The sequence below is a fragment of the Orcinus orca genome, chromosome 6 (assembly GCF_937001465.1).
Source record: "Orcinus orca chromosome 6, mOrcOrc1.1, whole genome shotgun sequence".
NCBI classification, from domain to species: Eukaryota; Metazoa; Chordata; class Mammalia; order Artiodactyla; family Delphinidae; genus Orcinus; species Orcinus orca.
In genome coordinates this window covers 80,273,098-80,296,323 of record NC_064564.1, presented here as the reverse complement: position 1 = coordinate 80,296,323, position 23,226 = coordinate 80,273,098, and the positions used below count along the sequence as shown (strand labels likewise).

Sequence of the window (23,226 nt, the reverse complement as noted above, 5' to 3'; positions counted from 1 at the left end):
TGTGTTATTAATTTCTCCTGTCTATTTTCTATCCCATAACTATCACAAATGCACTTGTGTTTCTCCTCAGTTTAACTGGTAAATTCTTGATGAGGCAGAACAAAAGGAAACTCAAACTAGCTGTCTGCAACAAAACCCATCACTAAGGTTGGGTGTGATTTAATAATTGGCCTATAGGTCTTTGATACTAAAATATCAGAGTGCACCTCAGGAAACAGCGTGACACAGCTGAAGATAATTAGTAATGACTGGCATTAGAGAACAGTAGAACTTGGATATAAGAAGAGGGTGCTAAGCTTTGTAAAAGTTAAGCACTCTTTTTGTGTGTAACAGACCACCAGCTGCTTTGGTGGAAGACAGGTTTAGAACAGAGCCCTTTGGTGTCTTGAATTCAAAAGGAAAAGGAGTCCTAAACAGCATTGTAATAAAAAATAAAAAATACTCAAAAAGTCTAGGAAAGACGTTGGCTTTTTATTTTGATGTAGATGGACTTTTTTTTTAAAATGAACTGTTATTTTTTTTTTAAACAGTACCAGTAGGATGTGGCTTCATGTTGACTTTTAAGCTTCTCAATAGATTGAAAGTAAAAGTTACACGACAATTTAAAATTTACTTTTCTGCATCTTTCCAAACCAAATAATTTTGCAAATTACATTAGGGTTAGAATTTGCTGGAAGCCAAGAACGTCCTTCTATACAACCCAAAATAAGGCACAGTCTCTGCCCAATATAAATATCACCAGAGACGTCTGCTTTCAACTGCATGAATGGTTTTATGGTATTTTCCCTAGTTATTTCTCTGGAAAGTCCCTATTAGTACCATTACCAAATAACTTCAGTCCAAGAAAGAAGTCGATCAGGATAACCTAAAGTCCGGAAGCCTGGCTCACAGTGATCCAGTACAATCCGCAGTGTCTGAGAGCCAAGGAGACCAGGGTAAGATGACACTTCCTAAGTAAGATGACTTCTTCCCGTCTTGGCATCTGCCTCAAACAGGCTTTCTGCCATTAATAACTGTCATCATTGAGGAGTTCCCAATTGCATCCAACCCAGTGCAATATGTGTCAAAAGGGAAAAGTATTTTCTCATCAATCGTGCTACCTTGATTCCAAGGATAAACAGATACGCTTTCCAAGAGGCGGAAAAGTCTTCTGGCTCAAGCTGCTAACCAGCTACTCATTCTTTCCTAAAAGCTCGTCGTCTTCAGAACCCATATTTTACGTTAATGTAAATGTATACGATAATATTTGAATGTCTGTGGTGATCACTACCAGTTGAAAATAAAATTCACAAGCATAAAACCACTAAAAATGTTAAGCTATAACTGTATCCCCAGCTCTTAAATGAACGCCTGGCACAAAGAAAGCACTCAATAAATGTCTGTGGAGCTAACGACTATCTACAATAAATGGTAGTTAAGCCAAAAGAAGGAATAAGATCATCCTTGGAGAGTGTGGGGAGGGAGAAAGGAAGGGACATATGGAAAGAAAAAGGAAGGGAAAGAGGGTCTTGGAAGTAACCATGGAAACCACCAAGAAGTGAGAGGTGGACAAAGCCAAGGAGGCTACCAAAACACTGAGTAGGAGGAGCCAGAGGGAATGAGAAAAACCTCAGAAAACATGAGGTTATAGAGGAGTAAGCCTCAGACTATGTTAGGATAGGTACAACATTTCCTCTTTTCACCAGTTCTTGTCCTTCTCAAGTCTTCTTAATAAACAAATGGATCCATTTTCAACTTCAACTTTCATTCTGATTCTTTGTATAAACAAATTTCACATATCCATAACTTGACTCCAATATTAAAAGAACAAATAGTAGAATAGAACTAATTTCAAAAGAAACATTTTCTCTTGTATTAAGAGAGAAAAATAATAGATGATAGATGATTAGATAGGTAGATAGATGGATCAATAGATGGATAGACAGACATAGATACATGAGAGGGAGAAAAAAGATACATAAACAGCTTAGTTCATACTTAACAGTATAGATTTCATTTTTATAGAAAGTAGCCTGAATAAAGCAAGAGTGTTCCAGCAAACAATGCTGCCTTGCCTTTTGTGACCCGTCTTGGGTCACATCTTTAGAAAATACCAAGATGACTTTCTGAAGCTCCAAGTGCGGTCAAAGGTCTGGAGCCATCTTCTCTATAAAACCTTAACTCTACTGCCTTTCCCTGGGAAGGCTCCTTACTCCCAGACCAAGAATTCTTCAATTGCCACAGACTTTCTTGCTCAGCTGGAGTTGTATTCAGTACCATCACCATAATTCCTCAATCACTCAGTCTCTTGACCACAGGGGCTGGGGTAAGGGAGGATGGGGAGAGGAGGGACTTCCTTTCTCATATACAGGTCTGTGGAACAGAGATACTGTCACGGATCAAAACTCCTTCTCCTAAACACAAGAGCTTAAACTCCTTCCCACTTCCACCCCTGATAGAATTAGGCCTTCCTTAGTGCCTCATTTAATAGTTCTTATTATTGTCCTTACCAAATCTTACTGCAAGGGTTTCACGACTTGTCTGTCTCCCAGCTCTACCTCTCAACTAGCTTTTGGAAATAGGGCCAGTCTCGTCCATCTTTGCATGCCCTAACCATAACTAATCACTGTTGTCTTGAAAATCGTAATGCTATAATGTAAAAATTTAGGACTTAAAGACAGCAAACCTGGATTCCTATCCTGGTTCTTCAGTGTACCAGCAGGATGACACTGGCTAATTCACTCAACCTCTCTGAGCCTCAGTTTCCTCATCATTAACATGAGGATATGACAATCTGACCTGCCTATTGACAAACCCCTGACAAGGGCTGAGAATCAACTGAGATAATAAATGATAAAGTTACAAGACATTATTTTCTAATAATAGTTTCTAAATGAATAGAGATCTTTACCCTTTATTGCCAAAGCTTATAAAATTTCAGTACTTTGCACTCAATATTCTCTCTGCTCCATCAACCATACCAGACATGACATGTTGTTGACTTTAAATGTTTAAACAAATCTATGCTGCACGGGAACTCTTAAAAATGCATTTTTATGAACCAAGCAAGAGTTTAAAACATATATAAAGTGGCTGCTCTATAGACTATTTCAATTCAAAGCAGAAAAAAAATTCTAAGTATATACAGGAAGGATTCCTAAAGAGCACGAAAGAAACAGAAGGGCACAGTGGCTCCCTATGAACTTATTAAAAAAAATTCTGCTTCCCAAGATTTCCCTTGGCAGTTTGCATTTAGAAGCAGTCTTCTTAAAAGGACTTGTCAAGGAAACATATCATCAGCCCTCACTCATTGTATACTACATTTTTTTCAGAGAAATAAAATAATTTACCCTCAAGTCAATGAATTTTTGCTACTTAAAAAGCAAGAAAAAATTAAATCATGCTAACAGCAATGCTTTATTTCAATGCTCAAATCTTCTTATTTTCACAAAACCAAAAGTTAAATATCAAAAAAACTGTGAAGTTACTGCATTGAACAAAAGCAAGGAACCAAATTCTGAACATTACACACTAACATAGAGTTGGTATGATATCTCTCTGGGAGAATTTGCAACTCAAAAATGTATGAGACTATATGATGAATCAAATACAATTTTTGTATTTATTACCTCTAACGCATTGAAATATTGCTTATGAAATTAACAAGCTATAACTGAGAAAAACAGAGATTAACTAATTTTTATGTGCAATTAGTTTTCATGCAGAAAGGTTTCCAACCAATCTTAATTCTATCAAGGGGCATCGTCCTGTGCTCTGTGGTAGGGTCAGCCTGCAACCTGGGCTCACTGGACAAAGGGCTCACTGGACAAAGGATCATGGGAACTGACATAAGCCACTCCAGAGAGAGACCCAGCTCATCTTGTCTTTGGTCCTGCGCAATAGGGTAACACAGAAGGTGAGAAGACCTGAGTGGAAGGAGTTGGAAGGGTGTCACTGGATCCCTACGGGCTGAGGGAGGAGCTGCAAATGGCCAGCTGAAATAGCAAAGAATCCGAATAGCTAATGGAAGCTGCAGGAGGAAGACTTCAGCAGAGCACCTCAAAGAGCCCAGAAAAGCAGCCATGGGGAAAAGGTCTGTCTTAATTATCAGTAACTAATTAGGGACTGCAGCTGTAGGCTCAGGAATAACAAAGTTGCCAGCCTAGTGAAAACCATAACGTTCCCTTCTCTCTCCTTCTCCTATCTTTGACCTTGGTGAGGAAAAGTGTGCAGAGAGGGCGGGGTGACCAGGGAGGGGCAGGGGAGGAGTGAAGACTGGAGGACCACCCCTGAAGCAGGTCAGAGCTGAAGGAAGGCAAACTACTGAATGCTGTCACGTTCCAAGTTTTGATTAACATCTTTGCCATGACATTCTAATTACTGAATTGAGATTGTGTTTGCAACCTAAAGGGACCTTGGAGTATCTTTTCTATAAGACTGGAGGCAAAAGTATAAGATCTGCCAGAGCTGACATCCCAGGGCAGGGGAAAATTAATCCACTGCATCAAGCTTAAAGGTAAGATGGGTGAAACACTATAATGCTGTGTTTTGTTTATGTCAAAAGTGAGGCTTGTTAAACTCACCAGTCACATGCTGTTGAAGCTGCATTTGGACTCTTGATGATTGATGCACACTTTTTCCAGTGTCTTGCCCACACTTGGGAATAGGTGAAATTCTTCTGCCTTCAGTCACTAGGTCCTGGTCGTGACCAGAGACTGTAGAAGATGAGAATTGTCAGGAATCAAAGAACATTGGAATCTAAAGTAGACAAGGTATACTAGAAGGGCTAGGTGACATTTCATGCCTCCTTCCAAGTTTTTACTGACCACATGGACTGAATGAGATGTGGCCACTCCAGCCACCTGCTTCCAAAGTCCTCTCTTCTTACGTGTCTTCCCTACCCAGATATCCCAGCTGAGTTGCCAGGAGCTGAGGACAAATCCCTTGCCCAGGCCCTCATATTTTGTCTCCATGTATTTTTATAAGACTTTATCTATCACAAGAATTCTGTTAAATAGCTAAAAGCCAGGCTGTCTTGAGAAAGTAGAGACGGAAATTGGTATCAAGATCTAGAGACTGTCTAATACTTTATTCAGCTGGGGGCCATCACAGGTATAGAATATCTCCTAGGTTTTAAAACAAATGCCCCCCACCAAAAAAAAAAAAAAAATTAGAACAGAGTAAGAGCAGAAGAAAAATCTTTGTATTCATCTTCCATTTTTGAACTATTAGGCCCTGAGCTTAAGATATACAAAAATGATTAGGGATTATTATTTTTAAAACGGCAATGGCAAGCTTTGCCTTGGGGCTGGTGAGGCTGCTCCTTGAGCAGCTGATATTAAAGGTAACTTGTTGGTTACATTATCCCAGGATCTCCTCAGGCCACACCAGTCCAAGCCTGGTGGTCAGATGGGAGGCGCCCTCACGGGCTGAGAAGGAGTTGGCCTCCCTACTCCAGACTAAGGTTAACAGAGAGGAGCACAACATCCCTACTGGGAACCAGAGAGGTCCTCCCCTCTGCCGACAAACCAGGCTCTCCAAAAAGCAAAGGAGATGCTAGTGAGATCTTTAGAGCATGCCACCGAAAAATAAGGCCATTTAATCTCTGAGAAAGCAAGGACAAAGAGACCACTGGGTAGTGGGGGAAAATGAGAAAGATAAGTTGCTAAGGGAGGAAAGCGCTCAGGACTGGCTTGGTGCAGAAACACTTGGATCTGCAAATGTCTCCCCTCCCTGGGGGCGCTCACCTGCTGCTGCCTTCACCTGCCACACAAATCTTAGCGTTTTTTGGAGGTTTTTAAACTACTACAATTCAACAAGAAGTTATTAAGCATCTGCTTTGTACAAGGCACTGTGCAAAGTGATACGGAGGCGGCTATGATAAAGAAAACATGAAACCTACCCTCAGGGAGCTTTCGGTAAGGGTTAAGACAGGAACAGAAATAATAAAGATAAATACAAGATAGTCTTTGGTGCATGCTATAATACAGGAAGCACAAAGGAGAGAAAGGTTAAAACCAGCTCAAGATAGGAGGAAACAGAATGTTGGGGAAGCCTTAGAGACAAAGCAGCCTCTGAGATGCACACTAAAGTGTATAAAGGATGTCAAGAGATTGGGGAGAGAGGGAAGCAAGATGGAAGAGCTTGTCAGACTGCCAGAGAATACCTGAAATACCAGCACTTCCAACCTGCACTGGACTAACCCATCCTAAGAGGCCAAATGGACAGAATTCCTGAAGACCACAGCACTGGGGGGGCGGGGGATGGAAACACATAATGTATTGTCACTAGGTCATGGGGTAAGAATAGAGCAGAGCATCGGGCCCTGCTCCTTCTCCACCCTTAAAGCGGTTGGTTGTCATGCATAACTAAGCATTTCTTTGGCTCATAATGGGCTAGTCCAGTGCCGTTCCGCCTACTTTCCTGGTGGTGCTCCACCGACCACCACGGTATATGCCAGCTCCTAGAAAATAGAATGTGGTGACAGCACCTGGAATTAACAGCCTAAATTGTGAACCACTTGCCTTAATCAATTTCACTTGCCCTCCACATCCTTTCACTTTACTTCAATTTTCCAATACTGTCTGCCAACAATCCCCCAATAAGCCCAGTTTATCATTATGTATCACACAGTATCCTTGATGCTTTGATAATACAGTCCCAGTTCAGCTGGAGCCTGGCTCTGGGTCTCCTATTTCAGTCACATTTGCAGCCAAACCTCACACCAGATTCTACTGAGTTCCAAGGGCAGGACTGGATCTCAGACGCAGTGTGAGAGCTGCTACCATCCTGCCCAAATTATTCCTCATTGCCAATGGAGTAATTTTAGATATTTAATTCCATTCTTAATCTCTCCTTATTTGTTTTAAGGTAACCATGACAGAAGATACAATATGCAATTTGGAATCTGCAGGGGTTATCGAAACCCCTTTAAAGAGTCAGCTGAGAAGGGGTACAGGTTGATGCCTTTGCTTTGGAAGGAAATGTGAGATGTTTTATAGAACCACAGTCCTAAGGTCAGAGACTGATTAAAGATCCGAAAACTACAGGTGTCCCCTATAAACGCGGTTACCCAGGCCACCTGCTCCATGGCATGGAAGGGTCTAATATCAGTGATACCTCCCCACAGGGCTCTCCCTGGCCCCGTCTGGTTCGTCTGTCATTGTCTGAAACAAACACTTAATTGCTTAGCTAGCAAATAGTTCAGGCCAGATCATGTAGGAAACACTCTCTGGAAATTGCCACCTTCAAGTAAATAACTGTAAAACTAAAACGATTCCTAATAATAGAAGGGTACGAAGACAGCTTCACCTCCCTCTGCCTCAGTTTCTTCCTTTGTGCAGTGGGGTTAAAATTGGTACCCACCTCACAGCGGTGCTGCGGGGAAAAAATAAGACCAGCAGAGCGCTTAGAAAACAATACATGGCACATAATAAGGGCTCAGTACGCATGCACACGGGATGAATGAATAAAAGGTCAGCCATCAATCTCTCCGTGGCAGACTTAGATGCAGAATTAATACCCAGCAGACTGCCCGGCCTGAGCCACACGGGGCGATGGAGGCTGACCAGAATCTGATTTCCACTTCTTTGCAGCCAACCAAAACCACACACTGAGAGAAACGGGAAGCCTTTCTAAAGAGAGGACCCTCTCCGGTAACAGCTTCGGCCTCACCTCACAGCCACAGCCACCGCTCTGAGCCGTTGCGGTCTCAACCACAGTGTAGTTGGCAGGCGACTCCAAGGACCACAGCCCGACAAAGACGGTCCCTGCGTGCGCATGCTCCGTGGCCTAGCTCGCGACCCGTAAAGAGACACCAGAGGTCTCGAGAAGTCTCGCGTGGATTCACTCACACACCTTGCGGGGCGGGGGTCAGCCTAGACAGAATTAAGTCGGTGGGATTTAGCTATATCCTTTATGTTTGCAGGAACTATATATCACTGCTCGCTCTAGGAAGGAAAGCCCGAAGTTCCGAATGTTCTGCATGGGGATAGGATACTTTTCACCCCTCTTCCCTGATTTCCTTGGGACTTACGCCTGGAATCTGGAGATGGAGATGTGACCATCGGGCTCCGCAGAGGACTGCTCTAAGGGAAACCAGAGGAGAACCAGCCTCCTGAAGCTTCCACCACGCGGCAGGCTCCCCCAGCTCTCTTCTGTCAATTAATGCAGCTAAACTTCACAGCTGCACATTATTAGAAAATCTCTAGATTTTGATACTAATTTCTATTACTGCTTTCTTAAGTGGTCTAGCTTTTAGCTATTAAGTAGAACACGTGTGGTGACTCTTTTAAAAACTATACGGAGACTAAGTCTGAGGGGGAGCCGCTAGGGAAGGGGTTTCTGTCGGCTCCTGCTGACTCATCAGGGGGACATGTGTATACCCATTTTACAGATGAAACTGAGTCTCAAGGGAGTTAAATGACATCTGAAGATCACACAGACACTAAGCTTGCAAACCAGGAGGATTAAAACGACTGGCTTCAAGTTCAAAGCTCTCTCCATTCCACTCCACTGTCCTCCACCCCAAGGGTGTCTATGGTTCATGCAGGAACTAAACAAAAGGCAGAACAGAAAGTGATTACCAGATCCTTTGCAGGGGTCTGTCAGGCAGAAAAACGCGAGCCGGAAACACCTGGTCTGTGGTTAGAGTTCTGCTGATCACTTATGAAGCATGGAGAGGAGCTGCTTGAATTTTTCTCGTGTCTTCTTTGTCTGGCGTGTAGATAGATGGAGGCCGGAGATGGGCCAGCAACATGGTGGCAAGAAGAAAAAGCAAAGCAAGACTTCAGAAGTGGATCTGAGAGAGTTTATCTCCTTCTTTCCTCCAACTGGAGGGCACTGTAGTTCAGCAACAAACATGGGGAAGCCAGAAACCAGGCAAGGAAAAGCCCCAAGGCAGACGTCCACTGGAGTCTTGGAGAAGTCTCATAGGACTCTGGCCAGGTCAGGGTTGGGAGTGTAAACCAGCCTTGGATGAGGCAGCCCTGGAAAGGGAACCTCCTGCTTCCCAGAGGCAGAGAGTGAGAAGAATGGGCTGTAGAGCAGATATTCTGGGCAGAAAAGAGCCTACAGATGTAAAAGTTGTTTGTATATTCATACATCACTTTATCTATGTTATGATTTTCCTCTGCTAATTGAATTTCTTTCTATAAACTTGCATTTATCAGAGTACTGATAAAAGATTTTCTAACCCCTGCCTATCTGGAGAAGATGCTCTCTGGAATGGAAGAGAAGATAATACACCTGAACTTGGACTCCAGTAGTGGTTCTGAATGGTCCACTTGTCCTGGCATGATCCAGTAGAGATGGTACTCAACACTCTTTGCAGACGTTGGTTTTCTTGCCTGGTGTGGGAACGCAGACATTTGCCAAGGCCTTTCCTCCCCCGCAAAGTAGCAGCATGAGCTGCAAATGGGACGAAAGCTGCAAAGCTGATGAGTTATTTGACTTCTCACAAAAAGTGGACTTCTGCATAGACTCATGGAAATGAGTCTGCATAGACTTAGAGACTCATGAAATATGCCATATTCAAATACAGAAGATTTCTCTTAAAGAAAAGCAAGGGAATAGATCATTAAAGTAGGTTTTTTTTTGGGGGGGGGGTTGTTTTGTTTTGTTTTGTTTGTTTTTTTAAAGAACTCACAATGAAAAGATAGCCCAGACGAGAGGCTGGCTTCTCCTTGTAGACACTTTTTCTATTTCTCTGTATTATTAGAGGTTAAAGCTGTTAGGTATGAAGACTGGCCTACTTCACAAGCTGGAGGTCTTGCCTTAAGGGATCATAATTATTTTAGTTACAACCTTCTGTGGTATCATAGCTACAGTGTAAGAAGGGAAAATGCCTAGACTTGAGATTTTTTTTTTTAATGACATTAAAAATGTACAAGGTATAAAGTACACAAGGTATGAATTCTAAAATGTGAGAAAAAAAGATGTGTCAAAACTGTGGTAAAACATAGCAGGAAGAAATGAGGAAGGCTTGATCTTGTGCAAACTGGAACACCATTTTCATTCCTTTATTATTTCTTTAGAAACTATTTCTTGGGGACTTGTCTGGTGGCGCAGTGGTTAAGAATCCGCCTGCCAATGCAGGGACACGGGTTCGAGCCCTGGTCCGGGAAGATACCACATGCTGAGGAGCATCTAAGCCCGTGCACCACGACTACTGAACCTGTTCCCTAGACCCCGCATGCCACAACTACTGAGCCCGAGTTCCATAGCTACTGAAGCCCACGCACTTAGAGCCCATGCTCCGCAAGGAAAGGAGCCATGGCAATGAGAAGCCCGTGCACCGCAACGAAGAGTAACTCCTGCTCACCGCAACTAGAGAAAGCCCACACACAGCAACAAAGACCCAAGGCAGCCAAAAAAGAAAAAGTTTAAAAAAAGAAAATATTTCTTTACTATTTCTTTGGTTATTAATACAGTCTGTTAATATCAAAGCAGAAAACACGGTGCTGTATTGATAAAATTCCATCTATTTTATTCAGACCCAGGATGGGTCTTTGAGCCCATGTATCCCACTTTGTGTAACAGACAGATTAGGTGAAAATTTGAAGTAATTTGGACGCAGTATTACAAATGTGTAAGGAAGTGTCACTAAAAGTATTTAGGTATTCAGTAAATTATTAGGTGTTCAGTACATTATTTTGGAATGAGATCAATCTTATTGTAGAGGCATTATCACTTTAAATATATCTGAATTTTCACACACTGAGATTTCCTACAGCGAGGCAGGACTGTGTTTTATAATCTTATTACCTCTGATTGGCTTGATTTTTTTTTTAAGTCTTGTACAATTTGCACTGCTAGTATAAAACACATGTACAGACCCTGTAAGTGAGAAGAGGATAAACTGGAGGCTACTAGTGTACAATTCGGTACATTAACTCACCCCTGATTTCAATTTTAGCCTAATAGAATGAAGTCACAGCTGGATGGAGAGAAGAGTGGTTTCCTGCCAGTCACTGTAGCTGCCGAGTCAGAAGAGAAAGGAACCACTTGCTCCCTCATGGGAAGAAGGGCTAAAGTTCCTTCATGTCACACAGAGCCACAAAGACCCAACTGCACGCCAGCCCTATGCATTATTTAAAATATATATACAGTTGTGAATAGCAAAGGTCCAAAATAACATGGGTTTCAAGAAAGCAATTTATTTCTCACACATAAACAGGCAATTCAAAACTCTCTGGAGGCTCCTCATTTATCTGGGAATCGGGATGCTTCTAGACTTTCTCTGCTCTCTCACTGGGAAGTGGCTGCCATCCTCGTGGTCCAGCACAGGAGACCAGCAATCATTCCATTTTTTCAAAAAGTATTGTATTATAGAAGAAAGACTATGGAAGGAACTTCATGTTGTTTTCCAATATCTACTCTCCCTTTCCAAGTAATTGGAAGTCACTTGGACGCTTAGGATAAAAATTCCATTCCCAGTCACTGTTGTAGCTACAACTTCTGGTAATGAGATGTGAGAGAGGAGAGATTCCTGGCTGTGTCATTAAAGGCAGTGGCAGTGTACCATCTCTTACTGCCTTTTCTCCATCGTGGACAACGAGGTCAAAGGCCACCGGGACACCCAATGGAGCCACTACACCAGCCTTGCACTGCCTGTTAAGACTTTTACATGAGAGAGAAGTCAACTTTTATCTTTTCAGCCACTGTCATTCAGGTCTCTGTTAAATGCTGCTGACACTAAGGCCTCCCTAACATATCCATCTTAAGGGATATTTCATAAAGGGGAAAAGGTCACTATTTACCAGCGTCTAAGAGTTAGCCCCGAAGTCTCACCCTAGCCCTTTCATTTTCACATTTAATAAACATTTATCAAGCACCTCCAGTGTTCCAGACAGTGTTCCAAGCCCCTGGGGCAATGCAGCATGAATGTGCCCTGATCCTTCCCCGAAGGAACTTACTATCAAATAGAGGAAAGAATTAAGGGAGCAAATATGACTGAATGCTGGTAATATGCCAGGCACTGCTGTAGTTGTTTTCACATGTTTTGTCCTTTGCATCTCACAAAATTTCTATGGAATCCTCATTTTATAGATGTGGACATCATAGCTCCAAAGGGTGATAGGATTTACTCAGGGTGACACCTATAACAAGTCATGGAATCAACATTTAGGTTTAGATTTCTAACTCATGAGTCAACCAGTGACCAGGCTGCTTCTTGGACGTGCATACAAGAAGCAAGAATTCAAGGCTCCATGTGATAAGGGCCAAGCACTTCAAATGCTTCAGCTGATGTGTCACTAACTCTTCTTGAGAGGTCACCCAGCCATTATAGTTTTCTCAAGGTCACTGTGTGTCCTGGACCAAGCACAAACTTATTCTTCCCCTTCTGTAAGGAATAGTAAACACACTTAGGGCCACTGCATCTCCATCATGGGCACAAAAGTGTCACTCTATAGCTCCCATCACTGTGACTACATCTGCATTTTATCTTCTTTTCTCACTGCCAAAAAAACAATTCACTAGATAACTCCCTTCGTGACCACCATTTTTGTCTGCTCATGTAGTTTGGACTCCAGACTTTTCCCCTCTGGGCATTTCTCTCTCCATATTCCACATAACATAATATAGCATTTAGAGCCTGTATCCTCCTTCATCCAAATGGGCTTATTGTTCCCAATTGACCCTAAAGCATATAAAGCAGCCTGTCTAGACATTTATAGAATTATATCATCTCAAATCATATCACACCTTCTGCTAAAATTATCCAGCTCTTATATCATCTGCAGAGGTAATCCAATGTTCAAAATCCCAGACAACCAGAATGCCTAAGTGGGACTGAAATTTTTTGTCAGTTGAAGCATTTATACGTGTTCTAATTACAATACCAACTCAATGATCACCCAACACATGGGCAAAGCCTGGCTTGCCTATCCATTTTGAGGTTAGTAAGAAAAGATGACAAGCCCCTCTTATATGACAGGAGGACTTGTCCCAGATAATTATCTGAGTTCAGCCCAGCAGAGTTCTTCGCCAGCAGTAGCTTTGAAGAAAGGGGCTGTGATCCCTTATGTTATTTACGGTAAAGTAACACTAGCTGATGAAACTAACAGCCCCCAGATCTCACTGGTGTCGCAAAATAAAGGCTTATTTCTTGCTCACATCATCTTCTGACTGAGTTTTTAGTGGCCAGGCTTCAATGAGGTGGTTGGAGGACACAGGCTCCTACCATCTAGTCGGTTCCTTAGAGTGGTTCCTCGGCATTCGGCCCAAAACAAGGGATGTTGTGCTGCTGTTTAATGGTCAGGTCTGTATATCACATCATGTCCACCATGTTCCAGTGTCCAGAACCCAGACCCCATGACCCAAACCTAACTGCCAAGGAGGTTGGGAAACATAGTCTTCCAGTGTGTCTTGGCCAAGGAATGGGACTGGAGAGCAAAGAGCCAGCCTCTGCCTCACCCCTGGGGAGAAGACACTGAAGGCTGGCTGCACCACCCAGGTCAGATGGTTGGCATGTAGTTGCTCACTCCCCTGATTGGCTGGATGCACTTATGTCCAACGCACGTGAGGCACTGGCACTCTGACACGAAAGCAGGGGCAGATCTTGGCCGTGAATTTGCAACTACTGGATGCTGTGTTTTCAAATAGGCTTAGGTATCTGTTGGTATCCCCGCCAGCCATTTCCTACCCACCCTCACTGCCACCCCAACATGCCTTTTCCCAGTTCTGGGAAGTGGAACACTGAGTATCTTTGCCTTCTTCCTCCCCAGATACAGAGAAGACCTATGAAACTTTATCCTGATAAGAGGATTTTACTCCAAGGGTAAAGGTTACTTTTGTTTGGAATAAGAGTGTCCTGTCTTCAGAAGGGATTCTCTCCCAAGACCATCAAGAAAGAAGCCTTCCCAAAGTGTTGAATCCTTATTAGAGTTGTAGTGGCAGATAAGCCCAAATGTGTATTCTTCTGGAACTTGGGAGGAGAAGCAGCAGTGAACTCAGCATTTAGCTGTGGTTGTATGGAAGTCATTATGGTCATCAGGTCTGTTCACAAATATTAAGGTTCTCTTTCCAGAGACAGAGTAAGATTGCACTTCCCTAACACCTTTGATGTTAGCAGGGCTTAACCTGGTCAATAAAATGTGAGTGGAAGTGACCTACCATTTCCAGGGAGCAATTTGAGGAGCCAGTGCTTGACTTGTCCTGTCCCTTCTCCTTCCCCTCCTCCCCTCGGTGACGATCTGGTGATAATTTTTTCCCACAGGCAGTAGTCCTAGAGGCTCTTTTCCATAGAAACTGTGTCAGCCAGTGTCCCTCAGTTACCACAATAATCAGTGGCCCCTGATGACTCTCATTGGACATGTAGCCATGAGAGAAAAATAAACTTTGCTTCATTAAGCCAGTTGGAGATGGTTTGTTACCCAGAATAACCTAATGGGACCCAACAGATAGAGGTCTCATAGTTTCTTTTTAGGACATACTCTTTTTCCATTTACTTTTATTTTGTCATGAAAAAGTTCATGCTTGCAAATTGTAATATACACCACATCTATCTGATTTTTAAAAATGGGTGGTACGTAACTACCCACGTAACTACCACCCAGCTTCAGCAATAGAACATGACTAGCACCTCCAGATCCCACTGTGACTCTCCTCCATTGATTGTTCCTCCTTCACCCCCAAAAGATGACAATTATCTTATTTTCTGTTAAATTCATTTGCATTTCTTAATCATTTTATCTCACATGTATACTGCTTAGTTTTGCACATTATTTAACTTTATTCAAATGAAATCTTATTGTATGTATGTTCCTGGAACTTGCTTTTTTATCTAATTTTATGTTTTTAAGATTCATCTTTGCTGACACATGTGGTTATATTTTATTCACTTTGCTGCAGTTGTATGAATGTAACAATATGAATTTATCCCTTCTCCTATTAGATGGCCACCTGAGTTTCCTATTGGGAATTTTTGCCATTAGAAACTACATTAATAAGAATAGTCTTGTATATAGCCTAATGCACGTATAAAGGAATCTCTGTAGGGTGTACACCTAGGAACAGAAATGCTGAGTTGTAGAGCATTCACATGCTCTACTTTACTACATAGGGTCAAATTGTTTTCCAAAGCGGTTGTACCAATTCACACTGCCACAAGCTTGTATGAGAGTTCGCTCTGCCTCATGTCCTCATCAGCACTTGCTATTGTCAGCCTTTTCTTGCTTGGCCCCTCTGGTGGGTGTAAGATAGTATCTTATTGTGATTTTCGTTTGCATTTTCTTTAGGGCATACTTTCATCACATGTGGATTCACGAAACCAAGGTGAGAAACCATTCAAAATGATTTGCCACAGGTATTCCTAACCACCAGATAAACTTCACAAGCCAGGGCCCTTCATATAGAAGAGGTCAAATAATTGAAAAAGGCACAATTATTCATTTTTGGACTTAGAAAATACCAAAGGGCTTATGCTACTCTTTGTGTTGTAGGTTAACCAACTATTTCATAAATGGCTCCTTTTAGGAGTATTATCTAAAGCCATGGGAAAAGCAAATACATTTCAGGGAAATTATAAACATTTCTTTTACCTTACCAGATAAAGAGATTCAGTATAAATCCTAATGCACCCACTTGGCTGTACACAATTTATAGCAGATGAAGAGTTTGAAACACTTTCGTGTAAACAATCATAGATTTTTTTTGGAAGGTTGCTAAAAGGCTGTTTGACACTCTTTGTAAGTGGGGAGCATCTCAGGGTAAGAACTGGTTCTGGATAATATCAGAATTCATTTCCCACTGGCAAAGCAGCTCCATTAAGCACTGTTTTCATCTCTGAAGCCTTTACTTTTATGTAATGTTTACACCATTGACACCTTCTGTTACCGAATCCCTAATATAAACAAGGGATGTAATAAGCCCTAATGTATTTTAACAAAATTTTAAGAGATGTGGCTATGGGATGAGGATAACCAAATAGAGTACAGATTAAAGCAACATTTTTATAACACCTCAATGTCATATGATAGTGACAACTCTATAATCAAGTCCAGGAGAGAAACGTTCTCCCTGTGTTTATTCATCAATTAGAATTTGATGAACTCCAAATGTCATCTGACCAGCCAAATTCTGTAACACAGCCTTTCAGTAGAAAATTAGAAATTCAGCCCTACTGGAAGAGAGATACAAAAAGAAATTTACTTCGCTCCATAACATCTACAGACTCATGGCAACTGTGAGTTTCATGAACCACAGCAATAATACTACACGAAAAGCAAATCTTTGCAATTTACCACCTTAATGCAACAACGTAAGAAGGCGATCCATCCATGACCAAACTTTGCCTGATCTAGTTCAGCTGAAATGGGTTATTTGAAAGTCTGTATAGTAACTGTGTGACCAAACTAGATAGAAGGGGTGGTTCCTGATTAACTCTCATCTCCATGTCTTTGTTCTCTGTGAGGCTTACTGGTGTTCCATGGCAAAGATGCATGAGTTCCAGGCAGCAACAGTGATCATTCTGGGCTGAGGAAGGCTGGTGTACCAGAGAGCTATGGCTTAGATAAGTGCTACTTAGATAAGTGTGGTCCGTGGACCGGTGCATCCCATGAACTCATTGTTACCAGTCTCCAAAAAGAAAGGTCTACAAGCTGAGAGTAAGTGTTTAAAACTTCTGTAGCAAAGGACATTGCTGCAACAGCCCAGGGAATGATCACTGAACTCGCCTCATTGAACAGGATGTTTTACCAAAGAATGAGTTAGCAGCAAATTAAAAAAACTAAAACAGAACTTGTCTTTTGCCATAGATAGTTTGAGAAGCACTGGTCTAGGGGTATTGTTAAAATGCATATTCTTTTTTTTTTTCTTTTTTAAATGCATATTCTTGATCACCGATCCCAGAGATGCTGATTCGGTAGGTCTGTGAGTTTGCATTTCCACAAAGCTTCCTGGTGATGCCGATGCTGCTGGTCAGAACCACACTTTAAGAAGCAATGGTCTAAGACTTTCCCATGTTATCGCCTTCCACCCTCTCGGGGACTGGCACTAGGGTGACATTCTCCTGAATTTTTAGAGCTTCTTCTTTTACTGTTTGAAAACTTTGCCAATGCATTAACAGCCTGCACATGCTGGGTCTCATAACCATAGCAGGCAATGCCTTCTGGAAATAGACATGGATTATAACTGGCATTGGTACTAACCCGAATTTTAAGGCATATTCATAAAAGAGGAGAAAGGCTTGATCTCTGGTACTGAGAACCAACATTGCAAGCTGCTCAAGTAACTTTTTGACAACTCACCTGAGTTTCTTTGTTGCAGTTTCTGGAACACCAGCCAATCCAAGTTCTCTTCAAAATGAATAAAGCCTTGCACTTAGGAAATTAACTGCCTCTGAATGCAGTAGTCACCTTCACTCCTTCTGCGAATACTTAGGAAGAACAACCCAGCAGTTCCTGGGCCTCCTCAAGACTTCCGTCAGCATCACCGCCATAGAAATGCAGAAGATTTCTGCAAGGCAATTCCATTGCTAAGTCAATTATCACAGGATGTGGCAGGCTTTTAGAGAGATTAAACTGCCCTTTCTCCTGAAAGAAAATGATGAATTCTCAAATGGGACCCCTCTAATACCCATTTGCTCAGCTACAGTGTACTCCTGTTGGCCAATTACCTAGTTTGATCCACATTGTGTGAATAAATGCCTTAGAATTCTGGGAAGGGATGCACAATTCAAAGAACTGCTTGTGCACAGAAAAGGGGCCAGTATCCTTGGAGGAAAATGTTCTCCAGAGTCTGAGAGATTGAATCTAAATCGAAGCCATTTAAAGAAAGTTCTGAAAGGGTAAGTTTTAAATTCTGAGTGTATATTAATGGCAGTGGTTCCTTTACTTTTGATTTAGCTGCAACTAAATATCTGTGTATGCACTCCTGTGCCTCAGTTTCCTCATCTGTAAAATGGGGATAATTTACCTCATAGAGTTGTGGTAAGGATTACATATACTTGAATGTATAAATGTCAAGACTTGAAAATAGTCCCTGGTTCATAGTAAGTGCTACATAAAATTTCACAGGATCTCATAGTTACAAAGGGTCTTAGTGAGTTGGTGCACACCCACCCCACCTTACACCACTCCACCCCCACTCCTGGTAAATTGCATCCCCTAGCCTTGATATGAATATTATACATGCTGGGGTACACTGGTAAGAGTATATGCCAACTCTGTCCAATAGAAATATGAGTCACATATGTAATGTTAAAAGTTTTTAAAGTAAAAACTAATTTTAATATTTAAAAATTTAACCCATGCATCCAAAATATTATCATTTCAACATTTTATCAATATAAAAATTATGAATGAGATAGTTTACATTTTTTTTCACAATAAGTCTTCAAAATGTGTTTATTTTTCATTGGGAATATTTAGTAAGTATTTAGAATTCATAAATACTACGTTTGAAAAAATACCTTCAAACATACTTGAAACTGAAGTGAGTTTTCTAATAACTGAATTTAATTTTTTCAGCTTAAAATTAAATAAAATTATAAATTCAGTTCATCAGTCGCACTGGCCACATTCCAGGTACTCAAGAGCCACGTGTGACCAGTGGGCACCATATTGGATAGCACAGGTGCAGACTTTGAAGACAGGCCTGCCACTTAATCATATGGCCCTGGGCAAGTTATAACTTTTCTTAGCCCCAGTTTTCTGATTTACAATTTACATATTGTTGTCAATTACTAAATTTACATATTTAGTAATTGACAACAAAACAAAATATAATATCTACCATAAATTGTTCTGTTCAGTATTTGAGGTAATACATCAAAAATGTATAGCATGGTGACTAATAGGTTGTAGTAAATCTTCAATGAATTGTGAGTATTTTTTCCTTAACATTTAATTAGGAAAAAATTGAAACATCAAGAAAGCTAAAGAATTGTACAGTGAATCCCCATATACTCACTACCTAGATTCTACAATTGTTAACATTTGATTACATTTGCCTTATTGCATTTCTATCTATATATCCATTCATCAGTCCATCTTACTTTCTCATGTATTTCAAAGTAAATTACAGACATCAGTGCAGACACCCCTAAAACTCCAGCATGTGTATGATTAACTAAAGTTCAATATTTGTCTCTTTTTCTTTCTTCCTTCCTTTTTCTTTCCCTTTGACTTTCTGTCTTCCTGCCTTATTTATTTCTAGATGAAATATGTATATAGTGAAATGTACAAATATTAAATGAACCATTGGATGAATGTTGACAATGCATGTATCCTATGTAAGCCAAATCTCTATCAAAATAGAGAACGTGTCCATTATCCCAGAAAGTTCCCTCATACCCCTTCCTCATTAATCTTAGCCCTCACAGCCCTGCTCTCCTCCCCGGCAATCATTGTTCTGGGTATCTGCTACAGATTAGTTTTGCCTAATCTAGAATTTCAAATAAATGGAATCATACAACATATAGTCTTTTGTGTAAGGCTTCTTTCACTTAGCGTAATGTTTCTGAGATTCATACGTGTTGTTGCATGTCTACTCCTCTTTATTACTGAGTAGTAACTGTGGCTACTTTTAATCAAGAGAACTCCTGACCTGACCCACTCCCCTCCTGCTCCAAGCAGCCTATTCCATTCTTTCACAGCTCAGAAAATTCTGCATTCTGTCCATCCAACATGGATCTTACTAAAGCTTCCAGCTTTTGATGCTAGCTCAGCTGCTTAGAATTGATGAAAGAAAGTACTTTTTCATGTGAAATTCTTTAATTTATGTAGTTGTTAAAGAAGTTCTTCTGAGCCTTCCATGGAGAAGGCCAAACCTTCCTAATTCCTTCAACTCTTCGTACAACCACGTTTTAGGTTCTTCCAACTTCCTAGTCATTCTCTGTGTACATACTTATTTGTTTTCTTGTTTACTGAATATCTCCCCTATTGAACTACAAATTCCATAAGGCAATATCACGTCTATTTTATTCACTAATACACACCTAGCACCTAGTACAATGCCTGGCAATTAGAAGGCTCTTAACAAATATTTGTTGAATGAATATGTGAATAAAAGAAAGAAGGAACTCACCTTTAAGCATGTTTAATTTTGTCTATATTTTAGTATATATGGGACAGCAGGCAGATGTTGGAGAGAGGCAGATCCAGGAGCTTGAAGACACCACCAAATTCCAAGAGACACACCTCAGGGAATGCAGCAGCCAAGTGCACTGACTTCACTTCATTCCTGGCCAGTAGTACAACCTTGAGTCCTTGTCTCCATTGCTTTTCTGGTGAGTTGAATGGATAGCCTAGACCCAAATCTGAAATTTCCCTTTAAAACTAAAATCAATTTGCTATATGGCCCTAGAGAAAGAGAAAGAGGAGGAGAATTCCACCCTCATGCCCCTCTCCATCATGGCTGAGATTGGATTTTCTTGCCATTTGGGAGAGAGGGAGCCTCAGAGATGGATTTGATTTGATTCTGTAAAAATAAACAAAAATTGCATTTATTAAGCACTTGAGATGATGCAGTAAGACTTATAAAGCCAAAGAGGAGAGAAGAGAGGAATAAGAGAGAGAAATAAAGGTGTATCAAAGGGAGGAGAGAGAAAAAGAAGAGAGAATGAGGGGAATCAAGACAAAATGTGCCAAGAGTTCAAATGGAAACCCACAGGCATAGATCTAAATAATGAAGAGACTTAAACCAAGTTAAAGTGTTCAATGATACGTAGTGCACACCCTTCCTTGACAAATACATATTCACAATGATAGAAGGAAAAACTTTGTTTAAAACTATGGTTTTCGTATGAAGGAAAGTCAACAAACTCTCAAAGATGACTGGATTTAATTATATTGTGCACGTCTGAGTGTTTTCTTGATGGGCTAGTGATGTTTGACAAGATCTCTCTCATTAATTCACAAATATGTTCCATAAAATTTGTTTTTCTTGCCTTTGTTTCAGCAAAACACTAATTACATTATAATCAACACTTTCATATGTTTTATGTTCTCTTGACAGTAATGCTAAAATAGACACATTTCTTGAAATATTATAGTTCTAAGATAATTTTTTAATTATTAATTTCTATGTAGAGAACATTCACTCTGCTAGGGCAGTAGTAATGGGAGTTTTTAATAAAATTCCTTTATATATCATGAGCAAACATTTTATTTGGGTGTGTATAATAGATTATTGTTACCACAAAAAATTACAGAATATTTTAGTTTCAACATATAAATTGTCATATCATGATTTTCACCACCTTTTAAAGCAATGTCTAGAGCCATGTAATAATGTTAACACTTCTCACATTGTAGCTAGATCCACATCTATACAGACTAGTAGTAACTGGGAGTATTTAATTTTAGAAAATGTTCCTCATACTCCACATACCAGTGCTCTGAACACTGCTCTAATGTGTAAATACCTCTGGAACCACAAAGAGAAGTAAGAAAGTGGATTCTCAGCAGTACTGGGAAATGATATTTGATCACACGAGACTCCATCACATTCATGCTATCAGAGAGAAATTATATGACAAGTTAATTAATTTGTCTTTTCTCTTACCTAAGAGCTTCTGCCGCCCAAATCTTTTCCCACACTCCAAAGTAGTGCTTGTTTCTGATGTAAGTAGCAGTAGTACAGCTGTAAGACTTCATGGCCTTTGGATGGAGTCACCTTTTTTATCTTAAGAACAAAGGGCAAGGAATGAGAAGTAATTCTCTGGAGCCTGAACGGTGTTCGTTCTGAGGGTGGGTGTTTAGGTGGTCCCAGCACTGACCACTGGGTCCCAAGAGACAGAGATGCTCACGTGCTCTTGAATGAGTTCATTTATGTCTCTTTGTGATAAGCAGGGCCCTCTGAAGTGTGAGGGCAGGGAAGGACCCCTTTTGTCTGGTGCAAGCTCCGTACTGAGAGGAAGGGGGAAAGAAGAGAAGGAAAACGACTAAAAGAAAACAGATGAGAAAGAATCGAAAGCTCCCTCTCACACCCCACGAGAAATGAAAGCTTCTGCCCTTAACAGTCTCAGTCAAAAATACCCCAAGGCTCAAGAGCACACAATGAAAAACTGTCAGCTCACCTACATTCAAAGAGCTTCCATAAACAAATGCATATAAATATGTACATATATACCTTATATAATTATATGACATCATTTAAATATATAAATATGTAAATATATATTTCCTTTTCTTGTTTCTCTATCTATAGCAAATGGGATTATTTCCTTCTTCCCAATTCCTTCTGCTTTCACCCTCTTAGAAGCTCTCCACTGATGGAGTTTCTGAGGGAGGCAGGTGTAGGATGGTGGAGACACAGACATCATATTTGGCATTACTGGTTCCCAGATTTAGGATTTCAGAGAACAGTAGGAAGTTTTTTGGTGGAGGTAATTTTAGGAATCTATATGGAATTGACCATTTGCCGAAGGGGAAGGGTAAAATAGGCCACTGAAAATTGACATCAACCATCTGTGATTTCCATCAATTCAGAAAAAAGACATTTCTAATACATATACACACAATCATGAAGAACATATACTTAAAGACGATTTCTTTAAATTGATTCATTTTTAAAAACTTATTTTTGTATTTATTTATTAATTTGTCTGTTTGTTCATTCACTTGTTGCCAAGATTTAGTGAAAGCCTCATCAGGAACATGGACTTATCCTTGGACCAACTTTCAGGATCCAGTGCCCGGGCGTGTTCAACCAGGCCGACCCAGTGGAGCTCTTGTAAGGTCTCTGCTGAAGGACACTGCAGAGCTCTGATACCGCAGGACACATTTTTTTTGTGAACAGGTTGGTGAGGAATTTATTACCAAACTGATAGAAGTGTAAAAATCATTGAGTATGCATTCGTTTCAAAACATCCCTATGATTGCATCAGCTAATCAAGATGGTTTTGGCTTATATAGACATTAAGCATAAGAAAACAGTAGCATATTCATCTAAATTGAACCAGGTGCTAGGGAAGGAAAGAGAAAGGAACACAGATGTTGCTGTGAGAAATATGGCCAGGTGAGCAGCACAAACTTTGTGCTGCAAGGGCCCAGATGACAGCTGGATGACAACAGTCCCAGAAGAATGACTAAGGACTTTTTGCTCAGCCTGAAAAATGAAAGGCTCACAGAATGTTGACAAGTGGCTTATAATCCCCTCTATAAAGGAGGTCTGGTGTGGAACTATGTGGTCTCTGGACAGAACTGCCAGGGAGTGGCCGGCCACTGAGCTCCCACTGCTCCTCTGTAGAGGTGTGAAGACCTAAGGCATCCCAGGCTACAAGGCAAAGGCACCCACAGGTCT

General features: G+C 40.9%; 1 long non-coding RNA gene across 1 annotated transcript in view; it reads right to left on the bottom strand.

Moving 5' to 3' along the window:
• The window catches only part of LOC117196425 (uncharacterized), a 46,564-nt gene extending 24,949 nt beyond the window's left edge, over positions 1-21,615 (bottom strand). The window contains exons 1-5 of the long non-coding RNA XR_007478202.1: positions 21,487-21,615; positions 20,008-20,400; positions 17,229-17,436; positions 8,565-8,694; positions 4,563-4,694 (exon numbers count right to left, since the gene is read on the bottom strand). This is a non-coding gene — a long non-coding RNA (uncharacterized LOC117196425). The remainder of the gene's footprint in view (positions 1-4,562; positions 4,695-8,564; positions 8,695-17,228; positions 17,437-20,007; positions 20,401-21,486) is intronic.
• Positions 21,616-23,226: the final 1,611 nt, after the last annotated feature.